General features: G+C 42.3%; 1 protein-coding gene across 1 annotated transcript in view; it reads right to left on the bottom strand.

Moving 5' to 3' along the window:
• Gnaq (G protein subunit alpha q) overlaps window positions 1-20,539 on the bottom strand; it is a 246,765-nt gene that overhangs the window by 83,147 nt on the left and 143,079 nt on the right. The gene's annotated exons all lie outside the window — the stretch shown is intronic.

Raw genomic sequence — 20,539 nt, 5'->3', positions numbered from 1 at the left:
AGGCAATTGGGTGAGATTGCCTCAAAGCTTTGGTTTATGCCGAGCACTAGGAGAGTAGGGTAGGAACGGAGTCTGGATGATGGCCAGGCACAAGGCACACAAGGCAGTTGTGTGCACTGCCAGGATGGCTTTCTGTTCTCACACACAGGTGGTGTCCAGACGAGGCCGAGGCCTGCACACAAGGCACCAACAGAAGCAGCTCAGAGCCATGGCCTGCCCCAAGAGGAGGGTCCTGTAATACAGGACGGCTAACGAGCTGAGCTGTCGTCTGGAGCTTGCTGCTCCTGCTTTACTGTAAAACACCATTCCTAGCTAGACCTCTGCGAAGAGACAGTAAGCGGCTCCCCATCCCTGAGACACTTCAGTTCCCAATAGGGCTCCCCAGATTGGTTGAAGTCCTACATTTCTTTCTAGTTCAGAAGCAGATAGTAACTGGAGGGGAGATACCTGGCCACCATACCCCGGGATACCTGGCCACCGTACCCCAACAATAAAAAGCAAAGCTGGAAGGTGCTCAATCTTCAGTCAAATTCACAAAAGAGCTACGGATAAATCTGGTACCTGTTAAACACTTAGCATGCACGTAGAGTTAGTTTACACTAGTACTACTTTTTCTGTTTGAACTAGTTGTAAATTGTTTACAGAATGAATCTGAAATTAGAGAAATTATGTTCCTAGAATACATTGTTAATATTCAATCAGAATAATATAATATTCTGATTATATAAAAATACTACCATCACACCGAGAGGCAGATAAAGGACAGAAATTGTTTATAATGACTGACTTCTTTTAAGGTATCACCCCCCCAAAAAAAAAATAAGTAAAATCATTATCCTGAAAACATTTTAATTTCCACATAATTATTGGCATGAAAAGATGCTAAAATTAAAGTATTGGAACCAAAAATGTAAGTTCTAAAATGATAGCATTTTTTATTTTAAAATCCATATGTATAAGCTAAATTCCTCTCAAACTCAGCAAAATAGTGTGATTCCAAATAGCTAAAGCCATCTTAGTCAAGAACAGACAAGAGGAACTTCATCACCTGTATCATTATGTAAATGCTATGCTTAGTGAAATATTAGTAATGTTAAATTTTTAACATGACTTTAATTTGGGGGCAAGATCCTCCTGCCTCAGCCTCTGAGATAACGGGGTAAGCGCTGTGCACCGCCATGCCCAAGTCTTCTAAACGATCTTTACCAGCACGCTCTGACTCATCTACAAAGAACTGTATTACTCGTGGACCTTAAAATCAATAAATAAAAGTGCACATTAAAAATAGAACCCTGTGGTGATATTCTATTTGTGCTGGAATGTGGTGATATTTTATTTGTATGATAATAAAGTTTGCCTGCAGATCAGAGGTAATAGCAAGCCATGAACAAAAAGTCAGGCAGTGGTAGCACACGCCCTTAATCTGATCGCTTGGCAGGTAGAGTCTCTGTGTGTTCAAGGCCACACTAGGGAACAGCCAAGTGTGGTGACAAACACCTTTCATCCCAGTACCAACCATAGAGACCTGGAGGTCTGTACAGACAGGCAGTGACAAGGAAATGAGGTAGCTGGGCTAAGAGCCAATGAGCTGGTAGAACAGCAAGGCAATAAAAGCCTGGGTAGACAGGAAGTAGCTCTCTTGAGAAGCTACAGTGGCGTGTGAATTAAGGTTAGCTGGTGGCTCTCACTATTTCCCTGATTTCTAAGGCGTTCACCCCCATATTTGGCTCTGTGTTTCTTATTTAATAAGACCATTTATAAATTCGTCTACAGAACCCCAACATTTTACCGGGATAAAGCTAAGATTTAACAGAAATTCTAAGTGAAAAATAACCTCAAGAGAACATGTTGGAAGTCAGCACAAAGGTTCCTCTAAGAACTGAACAGAGAACTCATATATGACCCAGCTGCAGCATCTTGGGAATATACCTGGAGGACTGTAATGTGCACACTACAGAGACACTAACATGCCCATGTGTAATGCTGCTCTAGTCACAGTAGCCAAGAAATGGAACTAGCTCAGACATCGGTCAACAGATGGCTGAATAAAGACTAGGTGGCACATGTAGACAATGAATATTTTGGATCCATCAAGAAAAATGAAATTATGGTATTTTCAGGAAAATGGATGGAACTGGAATCACCGCATTAAGCAAAGCCAGATGCAGAAAGACAAAGCCCCACTTTCTCTCAGATGCAGAATATAGCTTAAAAACCACATATCACTATACCATATAATATATGTGCAAATAGATTTATATACACACATTAACATATGTATTTAAAGTCATGAAACCAGAAAAGGGATCACAAGAGAGGAAAGGAAAGAGAAGAGTAATGGAACGTCTGTGATTTTGTGAGCGCAAAAGCAGGGATGCGCTGACAGGAGACAACATGTGAATACATACACACGAACGCGAAAGTAGAAGGGAGCTATTATGGCTCCAAGGGGGAACAAGAGGGCAATATGAAGAAGAAATACAAAATGGTGCATGTTTTTCTCACATGAAGAATCTAAGTTTAAATAGTATATAAAACACAAGAACAGCAGGGAGCTGCTGGGGTTGGGGGAAAGAAGGGAGGGAACAGGGAATGCAAAGGGTATGAGTGAAGGGAAGTGTCATTTAGTATGAAATCGTATTTTGTATTTTAACTAAAAATTAGTAAAACAAAATACACTTAATAAAAAAGCTTTATGACATGAAAATTTTTATATGTGGCATTACGTTAATGCCCAGAAATTTTCAGACTTCAGAACATTTTAGATTTTAGATTTCTGGACTACAGATACTAACCCTGTGCAGATTTTCCCAAAGGGGTCACATTCTTCTCCCCACCGCCCATTGCTCTGTGATACAGCAACACAGCAGACTGCTGTCTGCCCAGCCTGACGCGTCTCTACTTCTGCTATAATGTGAGCAAAGTTCCGTGAACTGGAGAGACCCCCCGGCCCCGGGGCAGTGACACAGTGCTGAGGGCTAGGCTGGCACCAGAGAGGACCCTCCCTCCCCGAGGCAGTGACACAGTGCTGAGGGCTAGGCTGGCACCGGAGAGGACCCCCCCCTCCCCGGGGCAGTGACACAGTGCTGAGGGCTAGGCTGCAGTACTTACTTGCAGGAAAGGTCTGTTTCGACTTAGGTGTAGCACTATTTGAAAATAACTACTGCTGGTTATAGCAGCGAATGACTGTAATCCCAATACTTAGGAGACAGATGCAGCAACATTGTAGTTTGGGGTCAATCTTAGCTACAGAGTAAGATGTGGGCCAGCCTACACTATCTAGTTATGCTCTAACTCAAAACAACAACAACAAAAAACAAAACAAAACAAACAAACAAAAAACCCAAAACCTTCCTTGCTCTAGAAAGGCTAAAAAGGTAACTGTTTTACTAACTTTCTGGAAAGACAGCTGAAAAAGACACCGCTCAGCACCTAACCCCAGTGCCTCCCAAAGCCCACAGCCTGTGTCGGGCTGCAGTGGAGTCTGGTGTTTCAACACTGCAGATCTCCGAGAAGACGAAGTTCAATTTCGCCTTTTATTTTCTTCTCCAGTAACTGGAGAGGATAACCTTTCAAAATGACACAGCAACTCATCTTTAATTCATTTTTCCTGTCTGGGATGTGGACATTTTTCTCTGCAAATGCTCAAATGATCTACGTTGCATTTTTTTTTAAATATGCTACATTTATCCCTGAGCCATTCTGGATGTATAATGCACTCAGAAATTGGTTGGCTCAAAAATGACTTTAAAAGACACACTGTAGTGATCTGAAAGAACAGTACTTCTAGATACAGAATTCTTTTCTTTAAAAAAAAAAAGTCAGCATGTAAGTAGGTAGGCAGGTGCAAGTTATTGACTATGTTTTCATTCTTGGATATATGCTTGGTGCAGACAATGTATTTATATTAATATGGTTTTGTGTATGAATACATATTGCAAAACAAAAACCTTAAGCTGAGGCATTAGCTCACTGCACGTGGAAGGTTGTTAGGGAACCAGTCGGGAGGCAGTCTGGGCTAGTACATTCTAGGCTACCTGGTGAACTATAACGTGAGGTGCTGCTGCAATATTCATCTACTGAATACAAGACTGAAAGGTAAATGAACAGTTTCCCATAGGGACTTGACAGCCTAGGTCAGACCTTAGAGTTGGCAGAGACACCTTCTTTGTCTTTCAGCTCTAGGTCATAACTCACAGTCTTCCTTTCCCTTTATGGAGAGCACCAGTGAGAACACAAGGAAAGCGGGGTAAGGAGCAGACTGGATACTGAGCACAGAAGCATGAGCTGCTCTGGAGAGGGAGAATGGGTTTCCTTCTGCCAGCAGCTAGGCCCACACCCCTGCACACAGGTTCAGACAACGCACCTCCTGCATTCATGCTATAAAACACACACACACATTCAGTAATATTTCTTGCCCCGTGGGAGCTGATATGCTAGCTTATAAAAGACAAATAAATTGGAGGAGGGGGTGAATCACAACTCTACACATAGCACCTATCTTAGAGAACCTTCACTGCTCTGTGATAAGAGGCTGGCATTGAAAATAGACGCTGGAAGACTTCAAATAAAAAATTACCCAGCATCTTACAGTGGAGATTCTGCACTAGCATTCCCTGCTAGGGAAAATGGAAGAAAGCCCAATGCTCTCAGTATATATTTAAAACAGCATGGTCACACAAAAGTGATTGGCAACAGAGCAATCATCATTCGCAATTTTCACACACAAAATGTGGCAAAATAACTGCAATTTGATATAAATGTTCCTTTCAGGTATATTTCTTGGAGAAGGCATTGTGTTTTATCCCAATGTTCTTTTTTCCCCTCTTTGCCTCCAACTTAATTGCATCCTAGAATCTGGATTTTACAATAATCATTACACTTCTTTGCTGTAGAGTTACAAAGGTTGTACCATTGAGAAGTTAGTATTTTAAGAAATTAAACGTAAAGAAAATAAGTGAAATAAATAATATGTAAATTGTGCTACCTTTAAAAAAAGTTTGGCATGTTTTCCGACATATGTCACAACTGTTACTATATTAAGTACTCTAACCTGTACTATCTTTAACATAAAAGGGGAACCTGGGTCATTAGTAAATTTCTGGCAGGAATGCTCAGTGTATTCCTGGTAAGGCAAAGCTACTCCATCTGTTTTCAAGTTGGTAGTGCCCTCTATTGCCGAAACCATGGCGTGTCTAGTTATTAGGAAGCTCTGCTAAAATGTCAAGTTATTAACAAGAGAATGTCCTTCTCTGCTATCAGCAAGCATACAGTGCAGCAATCATGTGTGGCCTGGAGGATTTATCAATCACACCCCCCTAAGAGGTGCTCTCGGCATTATAATGAGCTGAACCCCTCATGGAGAGGTTTAACACCCCTGCACCCCAGCTCTCAGTTCTAACCACAGCTGTTTTTAGGGAGATAGCATACATCTTCTACCATCCTTGGTGAGGGACAGGACTTGCAGCCCACACTTGAGGCTCTAACAGGGAGGGAAGCTGGACTGGACCCATGAGTGAGCTCCTTTTCCATAACTGAACCAATCTCCACAGTCTGGTGTAAGCGCAAGGGAAGAGAATAAAAAAAACAACATCCCTGGGCTAAGGAAATGAACGCAGTTTTCATGAAATCAGTTTATGTGTGCTTCCGGGAGGAGCGCAAAGGAACCCCAACTAATATTTGAGAATAGAAACCAACCTTCTTTCATTGAAAGGAGATGAAAATGTAATAAAATAAAATAAAAAAGGAAAAGAGATGTGCTGATTTTGATTCCTAATGGCTGTATTTGGGGGATGCTTTGTTGAGGACTTCCTGGAAAAACCAAAGATTTAAGAAACAGAAGTCATTACATGTAATAGTTGCTTTCTGAGGCTCTAGAATTTCCCCAGTTTTGGCAGGACAGCCCTTCTCCAGCCCTAGAGACCTCTGGACAGAGGTGTAGCAGGAATCTTAAAAGTTCTTATTAATAAAATCAAACCCGAGGCCAGTTATTGGGGTCAATGCTGGTAGATCAGAGAGACACAACAAGCCACAGCTATCTCACCTCGCCGGATCCTCAGCTGGTCTTGTCTCCTCAGACTAGAGGCCTCTGAGTCCTCATCCGGAATGGGCCTCAGCTGAATTACTGCTCAAAAGCCTGAATGCTTAACCAGCCAAAATACTTAACCAGCCAAAATCTTCTAGTTTTTGGTCCTCACGCCTTATATATCTTTCTACTTTCTACCACCACTCCCTGGGATTAAAGGCTGGCTTTCTGGGATTAAAGGCGTGTCACCATGCTTGGCTGTTTCCAATGTGGCCTTGAACTCACAGAGATCCAGAGGGATTTCTATCTCTGGAATGCTAGGATTAAAGGTGTGAGTGCCACCATTTTCTAGCCTTTGTATCTAGTGGCTGTCTGTTCTCTGACCCCAGATAAATTTATTAAGGTACACAATATTTTGGGGAACACAATACCACCACACAGAGGGCCCCAAGGCTAGTTAGCTTTTGAAATCCTAGGATGCTCTGATGAATACATGCATCTCTGTGATTCTATCGTGAGTACCTGAACCTTCCATAGGCTCCCAGAACTCTATGTGGAAGTAAAATCCCTTACCAGTGGCTTCATACAGACCTTTGTCCTCACTCTTTCCAATCCTAACCTTCTACTCCCACTGAATGGGGTCAACTAACAGACTCTGAAATGTCTGAATACAAAGCGTTTACTACAGATATCTGAAGAAAGAAATGCGCAAATAAAAAACATACTTAAACTATGTGTGATACAATTATACTTTTCTTGTATATACTATTGGAATTTTAATAATAGAAAGAGTTAAAACCTGGGTTTTACTAATGTTCAATTACCCAAGATCAATATAATCTTATTCTTAAACAAGACATGAGATCCTTTTCCCTCTTGAGTCGGGAGAGGGAGTGAGAGTTGCAGGCATCTGGGGGAATGGTGTTCCAAGAAGATAGATGGAGCATCAGGTGGGAGGGCAGCTAGACTGTTCCAGGGATAGAGAGGAAGCTTTGGAGCCTCAGGCCAAATCACTGAAGTGTTAAGTTGAGAGCTGCAGGCCCTAACACAGTCAGCTTAGTTTCACTGTGATTTCAAGGCCATTTAAATGGTAGTTATTCCCAACATAAAGGTCCACCCAAGTGATTCCCAAGAAAGAGTGGTGATTCAGCTATTAATGGAAAATATCAGCTCTAAACCCTGCTAGAGAAGATTCAGCAGAGGGTTGTTGAGCTGAGCAGAGTGGGAAGGAGATGGACCTTTGGCCTGTAGCCACCTGGAGCATCTGCTCTGTGATGTCAAAGCCATTTACCTTGACGTTGGTTATCCAAGTCGAAGTTGAAAGCAGTCTATGAGGACCTCCTAGTCACTGGGTATACAATAAACACACACTGTACAGATGAACTCTTTCTTGCACAAACTGAATAGCCATTTATGGACATGCTTTATGAATAGTGTTGTGCAATGGCTTAGTCACCAGACTTAACCCATCCAACACCCAGAGTTTCTCGTGCACAGCTTCACCTCAGACCTGGTACTTGAGGGACTGGATGATTCTGTGGTAATGGGACCCTTGGGTGTGGTTTCTTTATCATACTAGGCCCATAGCCTCCTCTCTGTCCAGGAACAGTTCAGCCACCCTCCCATCCAATGTTCTGTCTTTCTTAGAATACCATTCCCCCAGGCAACTGCAACTCTCACTCCCTCTGTCCTTCCTGGAGGGAAAGTGATTTCATGTCTTGTTTCGGTGCCACACTGATGTTTAAGGATAAGGTTATATTGATCTTAAGTAATAGGATCGAACATTATCACACCAGCACCACCCCATAACTTAAAAAATTTCCTGCACCAACCATGTCTTACCATTCTGCCAAATACAACTGGTACCAAGTCACTCTTGAAATCTGCCCACTGACAGACTGCACACTGACTGCAGGTTACTGTAGTGGCCTGTCCCTAAGAATGTCATGTACACTGATGGGTCCCTTAGGCCTATACCTGGCAAAGAATAATGCAAAGTAGCAAAATGGTGGTCTAACAGCTGAGCAAGAAGACAAGGCTGAGGCAAATTGAAAGACACAATGAAGGGACTCCCTGTCCTGGACCACCCCACCCACAACGGAGCATTAAAACCTAAAGTAGGGATAAAAACTATAGATTTTTAAAAATTATTCTTTCCAGTATATGTGTTAACATTAAAAAAGCAGATTACAGATACTATGTGAAAGACAGATTTCTAGTATTCAGAAAAACCACAAACTATGGGAAGAAATCAAAAATGGAAGATGTAAATTAGAATATCAATATACCATGTTATTTATGTGACATTGAACATGCTATTTAATACGGCTGAATATTTATTTTCAGGAATAAAATTAGAATTTTTAATTTATTTTTTAATATTACTAATAAAACCCACAATTATTAAGTAAATTACTTACATAAGAGTATTTCTGAACTGTAAAGTGCTTTTCTAACATAAAATTATTTTCAGTGTTTCAAGACTGAGACTGGTTGAAAATATGTCTCAAAGAACGACAGATCTTCAGACAATTATTTTTTTCTTTTTTTGCAAGAGTTCTTGGTTCCATTACTTGTCAAAAGGTCTGAAATGGTACTGCCTTCCCCCTTCCACTGGAAATGTCTGACTGTTCTGTAAACAGTCAGTGACATGTGTCAGAAGTCACTGCTGAACAGAAGGCGATGTTGGATTTCCTGTTTTAAACCAAACTCTCAGGTGAGCTCCTCCGGTGCACTGTTTCATCATAAACTTGAGATAGAAGAATGACAGCCCCTCACATCCACCTGACCTCGAGAAGAAGTACAAGCTAAGGTGGTGAACACACCGCAGAGGTTTAAAAGCCCATGAATTCCTCTGTATCTTTAAAAGTGACTTTCCTCTGCACTAGGTTATGTCCTCATATGAACCCTCAAATTCAAATTTTCTACTGTATAACTGTATGGCTTATATCTATCCCTCTGACATGGCTTCACGGTCATCTATTAAGGATCAGAAGGACCAGAAACAGTAGAAGAAACCAAGGCACTACTTTATGATTTTACAAGGTATAAGTGACTTGGAATGAAGGGTAAGTGAATAGCAACATGCAGAGCCTGGCACAAGGATCCTGAAAGGCAGAAAGTTCTAGACTGGTTTGGATAAGAGGGTCCTAAAATGTCAGTGTTAGCTAAAAAGCGTACTGTATTCTTGGAGGAAGATCTGTTAGGACAGATAAAGGGAGCCATGGTTTAGTGACACCACAGAGTGGAGCAGAATAGAACATAGGAGCACTCCTAGATCCGTGGAGCACTACTCACTCAGTGTATGAGCACTCCTCATACACTGCATGCATGTGTGCCCTCCTTCAGGAAATGACCACACATCAGAACTGAACCCCCACCTGGAGAAGGACACAAACCAGCTACTTGCCATCAAATGCCTTTTGGCAATACTTTATTCTCTGAATATTATTTCAAAAATAACAAAATAGCTTCCAACACTGAATGAGGAATATTTCCTATTTAAATTTCTATCTTGTGGTTTCTCCTGAAAAAAAAAAAAAATCAGGAGACAGCAGGCAAATCACCACTCACACGGTAAAAAAGCTGACAGGGCCAGTGACCGCTGCCATCTGCCCAGGGACACACAACCTCTCGTCCACTGGAAATATGTCACTCCTTCATGCCTGATTTGGACTGGTTTTGCCCAGGCAGAAACAAATCTGCACACAGAAGGGGTGAGAATCTGTGGGTGTGCAAAGGGTCCAAAGAGGGATGGACAGAGAAGACCTCTCAAGCAATGAGGGGCTAGCAGAGCAATGAAGGTCAAGGAAAGGGCAGGAAGAGAGTTGAAGTGCTTATCACCTTGTTTTCACCTTTTATGAAGTAAGGCTGGAGCAAAAAAAATAAATAAATAAAGTACATGTGCCTTTTAATCTAAATGAACAGGATTTTTTCCCTTGGTTAAGCCTCACATTAATTATCACCTAATTAATATAAACAACATTTTCATGTTTTAGACTTACACGTATGTTCTTTCATCTAACCCTCAACCACTGTTCTAAGGAGGGTAGGCATGCAACTCCATCTTCTCGTAAGTTAGGAAGCTGAGGCCAAGAAACATTGCAGGGATGGAATTCAGGCAGGACTGGACTTGACACTTGCCAGTATAATCTGTGGCCTCTCCACCTCTCACCAATGACCTAGCCTGCCTTGAAATCATGTTGCATTGCTTCAACCTTCCTGATACCAAGAGAACCAGGCTAGTGATTTACAAGCTTTTTTTTTCCTTACTAGGATAATATTTCTCTGAGCAAATCTATCCTAACAGCCTCAGGCGGCCAGGCACTTGCTCAGCCTGCAAGGCAGTGGTCAGTTTTGTCTAGAAACTCCCTTATTTGTTCATGAAAGCCCTGCAAATATTTTGGCAAATAAATGAAGAAAGCCGGAAACACTAATTATTAGGCAGAGACAAACCCACAGTAATAAAATAAACAACAAAGTACCTTTTCAGGCAGCTATTCAATGTGCTTTCCTGTTGCCAGTGCCATGAAAAACAAGATGGGAACGGCCTGGAGGAGACAGGAGGAAATGACTCCTTCACAGACTGCGTCCTGTGGGCAGAGTGTGGCCTTAGGATCTGCTACAACAGATATCTAAAAGGAAGGGCGGGCAATGAAATTTGCAGGCAGAAACAAATGATTAGGGGGAAAATGGAGTTCCTTAAGAACACTGTTAAGGCAGGGCACTTACAGTTAGTTCTTTAATCATCAACTTAAAATAATCTTGGAAAATGCCAAGATTTTTACATGGTGGTGGTGGTGGTGGTGGTGGTGGTGGTGGTGGTGGTGGTGGTGGTGGTGGTGGTGGTGGTGAGGTGGGGGTGGTGAAGGGGTGTCGTTCAACTAGTTGTAAGTACCTGTAAACTAACCAGTTCACTCTTGAGACCAAAGCTTGCGTGGCTATGTATTTTGTGCCTGTACAAAAGTATACTGGAGTTCGCCCTGGGACCTGGGATAGTGTCAGCATTCTGCCCTCCAAATTCTGTAACATGCTCAGGCAGGGAAGAGGTATCTTTGTGTAATTTGCCTGCCCAGGAGCTTGAGATGTCTCTTCACCTACATAAACGTACCCCCTGTGCTACTAATAGCAGTCTTGAACTAAGAGGTGTGCGGTGTCTATTCCCTCAAGCATATCATGTATGGGTGCACAGATGCAGCTGTGTTTGATGACCAGGATTTGAGAACCAGCCACTAGGACCCAGACAAATCAATGAACTTTCTAGTTCACTCTCAGTCTTTAACGATGAGAACAGCCCATCTGCCTGCCTGTCTCCTTACAGCCATTATAATGTCACTGCCTAAAGGCCCGATCACAACTCCTTCTCTGACGTGGTCTCGGTGTTTCCTGCAATGCCTTCACATATATTAACAACACATTCTTCTTGTTTGTGTAAGCTGAAGATGAAGGACACAGATTATGAATGTTAAGAACAAGCGAAGAGGTCAAGCACTTCCCAAGCAAGTTGTACACACTTTGATGTGTCTGAATCTAAACCACTCTCATGGATCACTGAACCATGTGACTCCTGGCTTACAGTGCAACTAGCTTAACAAGCAGCTGAGTGCTGGCATCTCCGAGGCAGCATTTCAAACCCCAAATTGGCTTGTTACCCTAAGAGACTGTTGGGATACAGATTCCTAGCCAATTGCAGAAAAGCTGACAGCTCTTTACCTCTTCCAGAGTCAGTGGCCAGGGCAGTACCAGAACAACTGGTCTCATTGCCTTCCAGAATGACAATTAATTAGTGGGGGGACAAGGAGCAGTCTATGCAGTGCGCTGATCCTCTGCCCTTCTGAGGCTGTGGCCCCAGCCTCTCAGCAGGGCCAGTGACTGCACAGCAGACCACACTGAGGACGGCTTCGGGCCTCCCTTAACAGTCCGGACAGAGTCTGGGTGGGGAGACCTTCCAAGATCTTTAATGGGGAGAAAGAATTCAGCAACATTAATGAGCCAGCACGAAATGAGATGATCAACATTAAACACACTGACGATGGAGACGAGACCGTTCTGCACATAATAAAAGAAGAAAGCACAAATGTTTCATTGAGAAGTGTCTCCAAGTGTGGCATGAAGAGAAATGTGTGGTGACAGGAATCCAGCCCCATTGATGAAAATTCAAGCTCAGTGACATCTCCAGTGTGCTTTATTAGGCACAAGTACCAAGCGCACTGCTCAACACAATGTGAATGAGAACGTATGAGTCACAGGACAGCACCTCCCTCACTCTAGCTGACAGCAAAGGACACCGCTTAACTGCAGGAGGGGATGACTGATGGCTCCCAAGGCTTTTCCAGAAAGGAAAACAGTATCTCCTTGCAGGAATGGTGAATTAAAATATGATGCTCAAAACAAACTTTCTAAAACTGCTTTAAGAATGCGTCTACAGAAGACTACATGTACTCTGCAGTATAGCATTTCTCTCAAGCTACAAATACAGCCTTAATATTGTGGTGGGACTGGAGTCTACAGTAAAACCTTCGTATAAGAACCCCTCACCTGATAGCTGTCTGGATTCTTTCCCAACCAACTGTCACATGTACTGCCTTGTCAACCTACATCTGGTCCCTTAGCTACCAGCCTGTTTGAATTTGCCCTCTATCTCTACCACAACTCCACAAGACAAGGGCTGGCAGAGGTGACCCAATCAACAGACCAGCTTAGCTGTTCTTACTGTCTTCTTTAGAGCACTCGGTATTGACTCTATCTAAACTGCTCTGCTGTGGTTTCTGATACCCCTTTCTCCTTGTTCTCAAATACTTAAGTACTGACCTTCCTAGGGGCTTTTCATATGAGCTCCAGCTGGTACTCCCAAAGTCTGTCATACTTTCTGATCAACATGGACACCTCCTGTCTCAACAGTCCCAACTGGTTTCATGCATGACTCCCCATGTCCCAATGTTGTCTTATTTCACATGTCAGAGTCTACTGTGTCTCACTCATGGCGTCGTCCTCTCTGCCAGCTAGCCAGTCTTAGTTCTTCTCTGTACCCTAACTAGGAACCATTTCTTGCAGTAAGAAAATCTTTCAAATCCATTCTCTATACCACTACAGGATGATTTCCACTAAACATAAATCCAATCACTGTCTATGAAAGATCTCCCATAGCTCCCCAATGCACATGATATTATCTCTGACGGGAACTTCTTGGCCTGCTTCACAACTCACTCCTCACTTTTCTGGGTTTAATCTTCCTTTCAGTTCTCCAAACTGGGGCAAGACGACCCAAACCATGCTTTCTCTCTAAGGTTCTCTTCATCTCGCCAGCCCTGGACAACACCACATGTTCTTTAAGACCCAACTCAATGGCTTCCTTTCCTCTGAAGTATCTAGTCACCCCAACCCCTTCCCAGGCACAGCTGTTCATTTCTCACCCCTCCCCAGCACCCTGGGCATATCCAGTGCAACATCCACCTCATAGAGTATTCACAACTTCACTGGGAACAGGGACCACTACTTCCCTTTCTCCCTTCCCCAGTCCCTACTCAAGTGCTCAGCACCTCATAAATAACAAATGTTTAAACAGGAGAGAAATGGAAGGTGTCATCTTGGCCTAGATAGACCTTCACTGGTGTATGTAACTTCATATTCTCTCCCCAAACATGTTTGTTTATTTATACTTATATATCTATTTTATCAAACATTTCTACAAAATGGAAGGAGAATCAGTTAATGTATACAACTTGGCCTAAAATCATAAGAGAAAATTGCGAGTGCCGGGTTTTCAGGATGCTTATCATGTAGGACGTGCCTCCTTTCCCTACCATGAAATTAAAAACATTAGAGCTGAAGTGTGATATGTGTCATTTCTCGGTATTCTGGTTAAGTATGTCAAGGAAGCCACAGTCTGTAGGTCTCTAGAAAACAGGTGGAAGCAGGTGGGGTGACACATGCTTTATTATCTCAGCACTGAAAAGCTAAGGCAAAAGGTCAGGAAGATAACTCAGGGCCAGCCTGGGCTACTCAAGAAAGCGGGGAGGGAAGAGAACAGGGAGGAGGCGGGAGCTGGAGTCAAATTCAGTGCTCCAGGTGAATGTTATCAAAAGCATCTCGGCACCACCTCTCTTGTTCTACTTTGTAGCAGGACTCTTAAAAGTTCTTATTAATAAAATCAAACCTGAGGCCAGTTATTGGGGTGAACACTGAAAGATCAGAGAGACAGAACAAGCCACGGCTAACCTCACCTGGCCAACTTCTCAGCTGATCTTGTTTCCTCAGACTGGAAGCCTCTGTGTCCTCATATCCGAATGGCTCTCAGCTGAACTGTGCTGCTCAAAACCTAAAAGCTTAACCAGGCCAAATGCTGCTTGTTTCTGGTCTTCATGCCTTATATATCTTTCCTTTCTACCATCACTCCCTGGGATTAAAGGCGTGTGTCACCATGCCTGGCCGTTTCCAATGTAGTCTTGAACTCACAGAGATCCAGAGGGATTTCTACCTCTGAAATGCTAGGATTAAAGGCGTGAGTGCCACCATTTTCTAGCCTTTGTATCTAGTGGCTGTTCTGTCTCTGACCCCTGATAAGTTTATTAGGGTGCACAATATTTTGGGGGAATACCACCACACTACTTTACCGTGTATTTGTGCTCTGCGGGGTCCCCACCTGTCCCACCCTGGCAGTAATGACAAAGGCTGACAGCTGCATAGTGGAGAAGTGTGCTTTCTTCTTTCTCTAAAGCATACCTTTCGCCAGCTCCCCCCCTCCCCGCTGCAGCCTGTGTAATGTGGGCTCCAATACCAAGGGGGTGGGGTAGTAGATTCCTGTTCTTATCAACTGAGTACTTAAGGAAATAGAGCAAGCGCCAAAGTAAATGGAATACAGAAAGCAAGATTTTGTTGTAGATATTTGAAATGAAGATTGATTACTGACATAGAACCAGGAGTTCACATTTTGAAAGAGAATAGGAAAGAAAGTGTCAGAGTGCCCAAACCTGGGAACAGGGCTGGCCTGCCTGTATCCAAGCAGTGAGGTGACATGGCCAGCCATGCTGTGACAGCTGCCACAGGTCTACTCTGCTCCTGACCAGTGCTCCCACAGTTCCTTCTTTTCCTGAACTCAAGAGCTGTCAGGTCCAAGCGCTTCGGCAAAGCAAGAGAAAGGGGACCGCACAGCTGGCATGGGAGAGCAACCGGGATGCACACACCATTTGGTTCGCCTGCCCAAACTCCAGAGCACCAGATCTGCAGCACAGGGGTGCCTCCCATTCACAGCCTGAAGGACTAACACTGGTTACAACTACAGTTAAAAGGTGGTTCCTACCACCCCCTTTTCCAGATCACACCGCCTAACTACAGTCTTACACTATGTTGCTCTGGTATATTATCAGATTTTAATTCCTTATCTGAAAATGGGGATATTAACTCTACTATTAAGGTGTTATCTCAAGGAACTTTAGTTAGTACTGACAGGACCTACCTAGCAAAAGGCAAATGGCTATCATGCTTGATGACATGCTGTCACTGGCTACCATGCCTAATGATATGTGGCACTGCTTATGACCACACATCTCAGTAAATGTTTAGATTCTGACTTTGATGTCTGTATAATTTTATTTCCCAAACCATTTACCATGAGAGGAAACCAAGGAAGCCATTCTATTCATCAAGAACTCACAGTTTTCCTGAGAATACCAACGGCCCAACAGCCCAACAGCATCATACTTAATTGATGCTGTTCAAGCATCTTGATGCTGTGCAAGCCCTGGGTAATCTTTTCATCAACAGGAAAATGGAAAAATAAACTATGATATACACAACTCCTAGTTAGAGCCACAGACGTGCTGGACATAATACAGAACAATGGTGAGTCCTATGTGTTCATTAGTTCATTAAATTTTAATTTAGAACTTTGCAAAATTACTCCAAAAGAAAAAGAAAAAAGCAATTACCTTATATCCACTCTGTCCTATTTCTAAGAATCTTTCCATTATTACATAAACTACATAAATGAACTTTGGAATGCCTGCAGGCAAGAGGACAGTATGTGCTACACCTGTTGGCATGATAATAAGAAACCAGTGATATACAAGAAGGTGAGTACCGCTTCCTATAGCTATTATTGTAAGGAAAAATAATTTATGGCAGCAAACCCAGGGGACCACCTGCCTCTACACCTCCAGCCCTGGGGTTACATATGCATTCCACAACAACCAGCTTTTATGTGAGCATTGGGGATAAAAAGTAGCCAGCGATTTACTGACTGAATTATCTCCAAAGCTCTCACCTACTTCTTAAAAACTAAAGGTCAACCACATCCTTTTTTGAAACACATGCTGATAAAATTTTCAGAAATAAGCCAAGTATTGCTGTGACATGCCTTTAATCCCAGCATTCATGAGGCAGAGGCAGGCAGATGAGGCCAGCCTAGTCTACAGAGTGAGTTAGTCTAGGACAGCCAGGGCTACACAGAGAGACCCTGTCTCAAAACACTCTATCTCTATATAATGTTAAAAAGAAATGAAATGAATGCAAGACAATTCATCGTGGGTCACACTAAACTAAACACAGGTGAAGAAGCAGTGCTGTGCCAGTTTGTACAATTCTCTGCTCTTCGAGTACTCCAGGTTCTGTTTGCTCATGCTTACTCTTTCCTTTTAAATGGTCCCTGAGGCCAAAACAAACCAGCAAGCTCTGAAAATGTTCATTTTCTCAGCACTGGAATGCCCTGCTCACTCAAGAGATGAAGCTAAGGCAGGTATATTTTCTCTAGAGACACTACAACTAGTACAAGCGGTCACACTATTGAAACTCTGCTGGAGTAGTATGCCCAGTACCATGTACATGGACTAGTGCAGACAGTGTAAGTCACAGAGCAGTGTGGTGCATCAGACACTGCTTTGCTACCAAGAGAATATAATCACACATCTAGAATTCGATTTGTGCCACACAGAAATGTCTAGTTTAATAGAAAATCCCCACAATTTCATGGAACATTTATCCTCCCAGTCTTTCTGGTAAATGAACACTTAAAAAAAATAGGAAGAGAATGTTTGGTAGTGCTTTGTACAGGGCTTTTTGCTTAGGAGCTATTTTCCTTGTCTCAGAAATAACTTCAGTGATACATGAAAATGTCAGTGCCCTGTTTCACCATAAAGAAAGCACAGTTTGCTATCACAAGAATGGTCACGTGGCATTCCAACAAGAAGTCTACCTTAAAACACATTGGAATGTTAGAAAGAATAAAAAGAACCAAAAGAGGAAAACTGGAGAAAAGCTAGAATCACATAAAATGAAAGCAAGTACAGAATACAAATCAATCAAAAGAAATAAACCCTAAAGACCAATGAATGATTTTTAATTTGAAAACTGTTTTTATAATGAACAAACAACCATCAATAAAAATGAACAGAAGCATCTATGGCTTTCTAGTAGACACACAAGATGTATTTTTACATCACAACCACTTCAAAGAATAATATTCCAGGCTTACCCTATGAGTAAACCTATTCAACTAGAACATTATCTCATCTTTTTTGCTCTCTTTGAGCTCTCTGAGAGATGTTATTTTTCAGGAAAAGACAAAGCATGTCTAACATGGGTGGACATGAACATGATTAGTCACATGAAAAAAGTTAAGTGCCATCATTGGTAATGCTAAGCCATTAAACAGCAGAGGCCCAGCATGAGGGAGGCTTGAGAGGGCCTTGGATTCCAAACCAGCACGAACTTCAGTATTAGACTGTCTCAAAATGAGGGCAGAGATTCTAAGTTTTAATTTCTTAATGAAACTCAGTTCCATAGTTTTCCACAGAAATGCAGTAAAGGGAACTAAAGAGAAACCCTCTGCTGTTTGCTATAATTGTCATGACCGGCATCACATGAGAACCAAAATACAAGTGAATCAATCAGAAGCATTTATGGGTACTTTATATTTACATGTAGTATGGTGAAACATTTTAACTCAGTTCTTCATAGTTTATGCTCACTTCGGTCAACACATACAATGAAAGAATGGGAAAGTGGCACACCCTATAGCCAAGTTCCTGGCACAAGATTCGGTTATTGACTTCATTTACCAAATATTTGCTGAATAAAAAAATAATCTAAGTATTATTTTTATTTTAGCATTCTGGGTCCACACTAGCACTTTCATTCTGCTTGTATGGGTGAGGCTATGGTCCACAGCTAAGAGTTTACTCTGTCTTACAGCGATCCTCCAGTACTAGGCACTCAAAGAAGCACCTAGTTTCTCAGTCTGTAACTTCAGACCCAACTTGTCCCTGTGAAAGCCAAACATAGTCCCCAGAGCAAGGGAGATAGGTATCTTATATGTACATGCTTGGTGTGTTATCTATACAAGAATTATGGAACTTTAAAATGTGTTTCCTATATATACCTGTAGGCATATGCATATACAGGAAGACACAGGTTAAATATAAACTATACTACTATATACATACACCACTATATAATATGTAGTCATATTATATATAATATTATATAATATACACAGTGGTATATATAGTATACATACTATATATATACTACTATGTATATACGATATAAATTACTAATATATCTAATATATTATTAGCTTAACCTCTTAACAAGCTGGGAAAACTTGGATTTGTTTCCTGGGATATGTGAATAATACCAGTATTTTATAAATAATAATTTATATCTGGCAGCATGTAACAACTAAGATTATTTTCTAATAACCACTTAAAGCTGTTAGACCTCATTATAAATTTCATTTTATTTTTATGTAGGCTTCAGAAACACACACTAACCTCTTTGGACATGACAAAAGAACACTGGGAAATGATTAGCTGCCAAATTTAAAGATACATTTTAATGTAATTACTTTAAAGTTATCTTTATGATATATAACTTGAGACCTTCCTCTAAATGAGTTTGCTCAGCAGGCAGTTAAAAATTACTTTAGATACTAGTCAAACTGTATATCCATGAAGCCTTGCTTGGTTACCTCTTCATTGTTTAACCTTGCAAGAACAATAACATGAAACACACAACTATTTAAACATGGCCTCATTTCAGCAGTTCTTTTAAATATTTCTAAGGAGTTCAAAGGCAGCTTTGTGAGGAGTGGAAACAGTGTGCAGAATTGTAGGCGTTAGTGCCGACTTAACCCTCATCTCTTCCAAATCCCCATGGCTGTGCCCTTGCCTACTCCTTACGGAAAGCCAGAGCAGCCTTTCTAGCTATGCCCACCCCCACCTCTAACAGTGCAGGAAAGCTGTTAGAGGTGGAACACATGCTGGAAAGACAGGGAGGCTATTCAGGCTTGTTACAGCTAAAGTCATCAAAAAACCCAAACATAGAATTCACTGGACAGTTTTCATGACACTACATCAGCATCCTGCTACCTCAGGCCGCCTTCTTTACCAAACATGGGAAGTTCTGTTGAGAAATTCAGTCACTTTCAACAGATGTCTGCAGTGAGGTTGGCGGTATTCAGTTAAAAGCTAAACTATTGTAATTCTCATCTAGACCTCTGTAACCTGCACAGATCCAGGTCATGCATGTCAGCCAGACTGCAGTCCAGTCTAAAGGGACAGGGAGGGAGAAGGAGGGGAGAGGATAGAGGGAGAGCAAGCGCACAGGCTGCCACTTAAACCCCTGCCCCGAATGTTAATAACGAAAAGAAAGTCCTTTATACTCTTAAAGAGCCACTTTCTTTTCTTCTGTTTAGCTTAATGAAAAAACAATTTACAGGTAGAGCAGGCTGAGATAGCAATGAAGTTTTTGTACCCAAGTTTTGAAATGAGGTTACATGTTTCACATAGCATTAGGTTTCTTTTTATTTCTTTACAAATTTCCCCAAAGCTTTTTTAAACAGAGCTGTCAGCTCTGTTTGTCCCAGGCCCTGATTTACAAAGAGTCCATGAATGGGAGACAGTAGGGAGTAGGAAAGTTACTGCATTTTCATTACAAACCTGCTCTCAGTTCACCCTTCAGCACTCTGAGGCCCAGCTCTGTGCTCACAGCAACCCTGGCAGGCAGGGGCTGGAAGCTATGGGGACTGGGGTGGACAGCAGGGAGGATGGTTTTCAGCTCTGGCCCAAGCATGGGACCGAGCAGTGATGTGGGTTGTTTTCCTTTCAACATTGGGATTCTTGACCCAGAAACAGAACTCAGAACCACGTAACCCAGAGATACATGCTATGGATGAGCAACAGCATGACCCTGCTGCCAATACTGCTCTATGTCCAGAGCAGAGAGAGAGCTAATGAAGGTTCCCTCAGGCGCTGGGTGACTGTCACCTCCCCGTTTCTCCGGCTGGCATCTTCATCAGCTTTCTCCACCAACCTTTAGCACACTGCGGACACTGCTCTTGGGTGGCCACCGGCCCTGGGGGCACTTTCCTGAGTCTTCACCTCTGTCATACCTGACACATGAGTCACTTCCTTCTTCTAGGAATGCTGCCTTGTTCTCCCCCAGCCACTCCAGCTGTGCCTCCTCCTCTCTGGCTTTCTCTCCTTTGTGAACCCCTGCTGGCAGTCATGGCCCAGAACG

This window comes from Peromyscus maniculatus, chromosome 1 (assembly GCF_049852395.1).
Source record: "Peromyscus maniculatus bairdii isolate BWxNUB_F1_BW_parent chromosome 1, HU_Pman_BW_mat_3.1, whole genome shotgun sequence".
Lineage (NCBI taxonomy): Eukaryota > Metazoa > Chordata > Mammalia > Rodentia > Cricetidae > Peromyscus > Peromyscus maniculatus.
The sequence above is the reverse complement of the archived record's forward strand: the minus strand, read 5'-3'. Positions and strand labels throughout refer to the sequence as shown.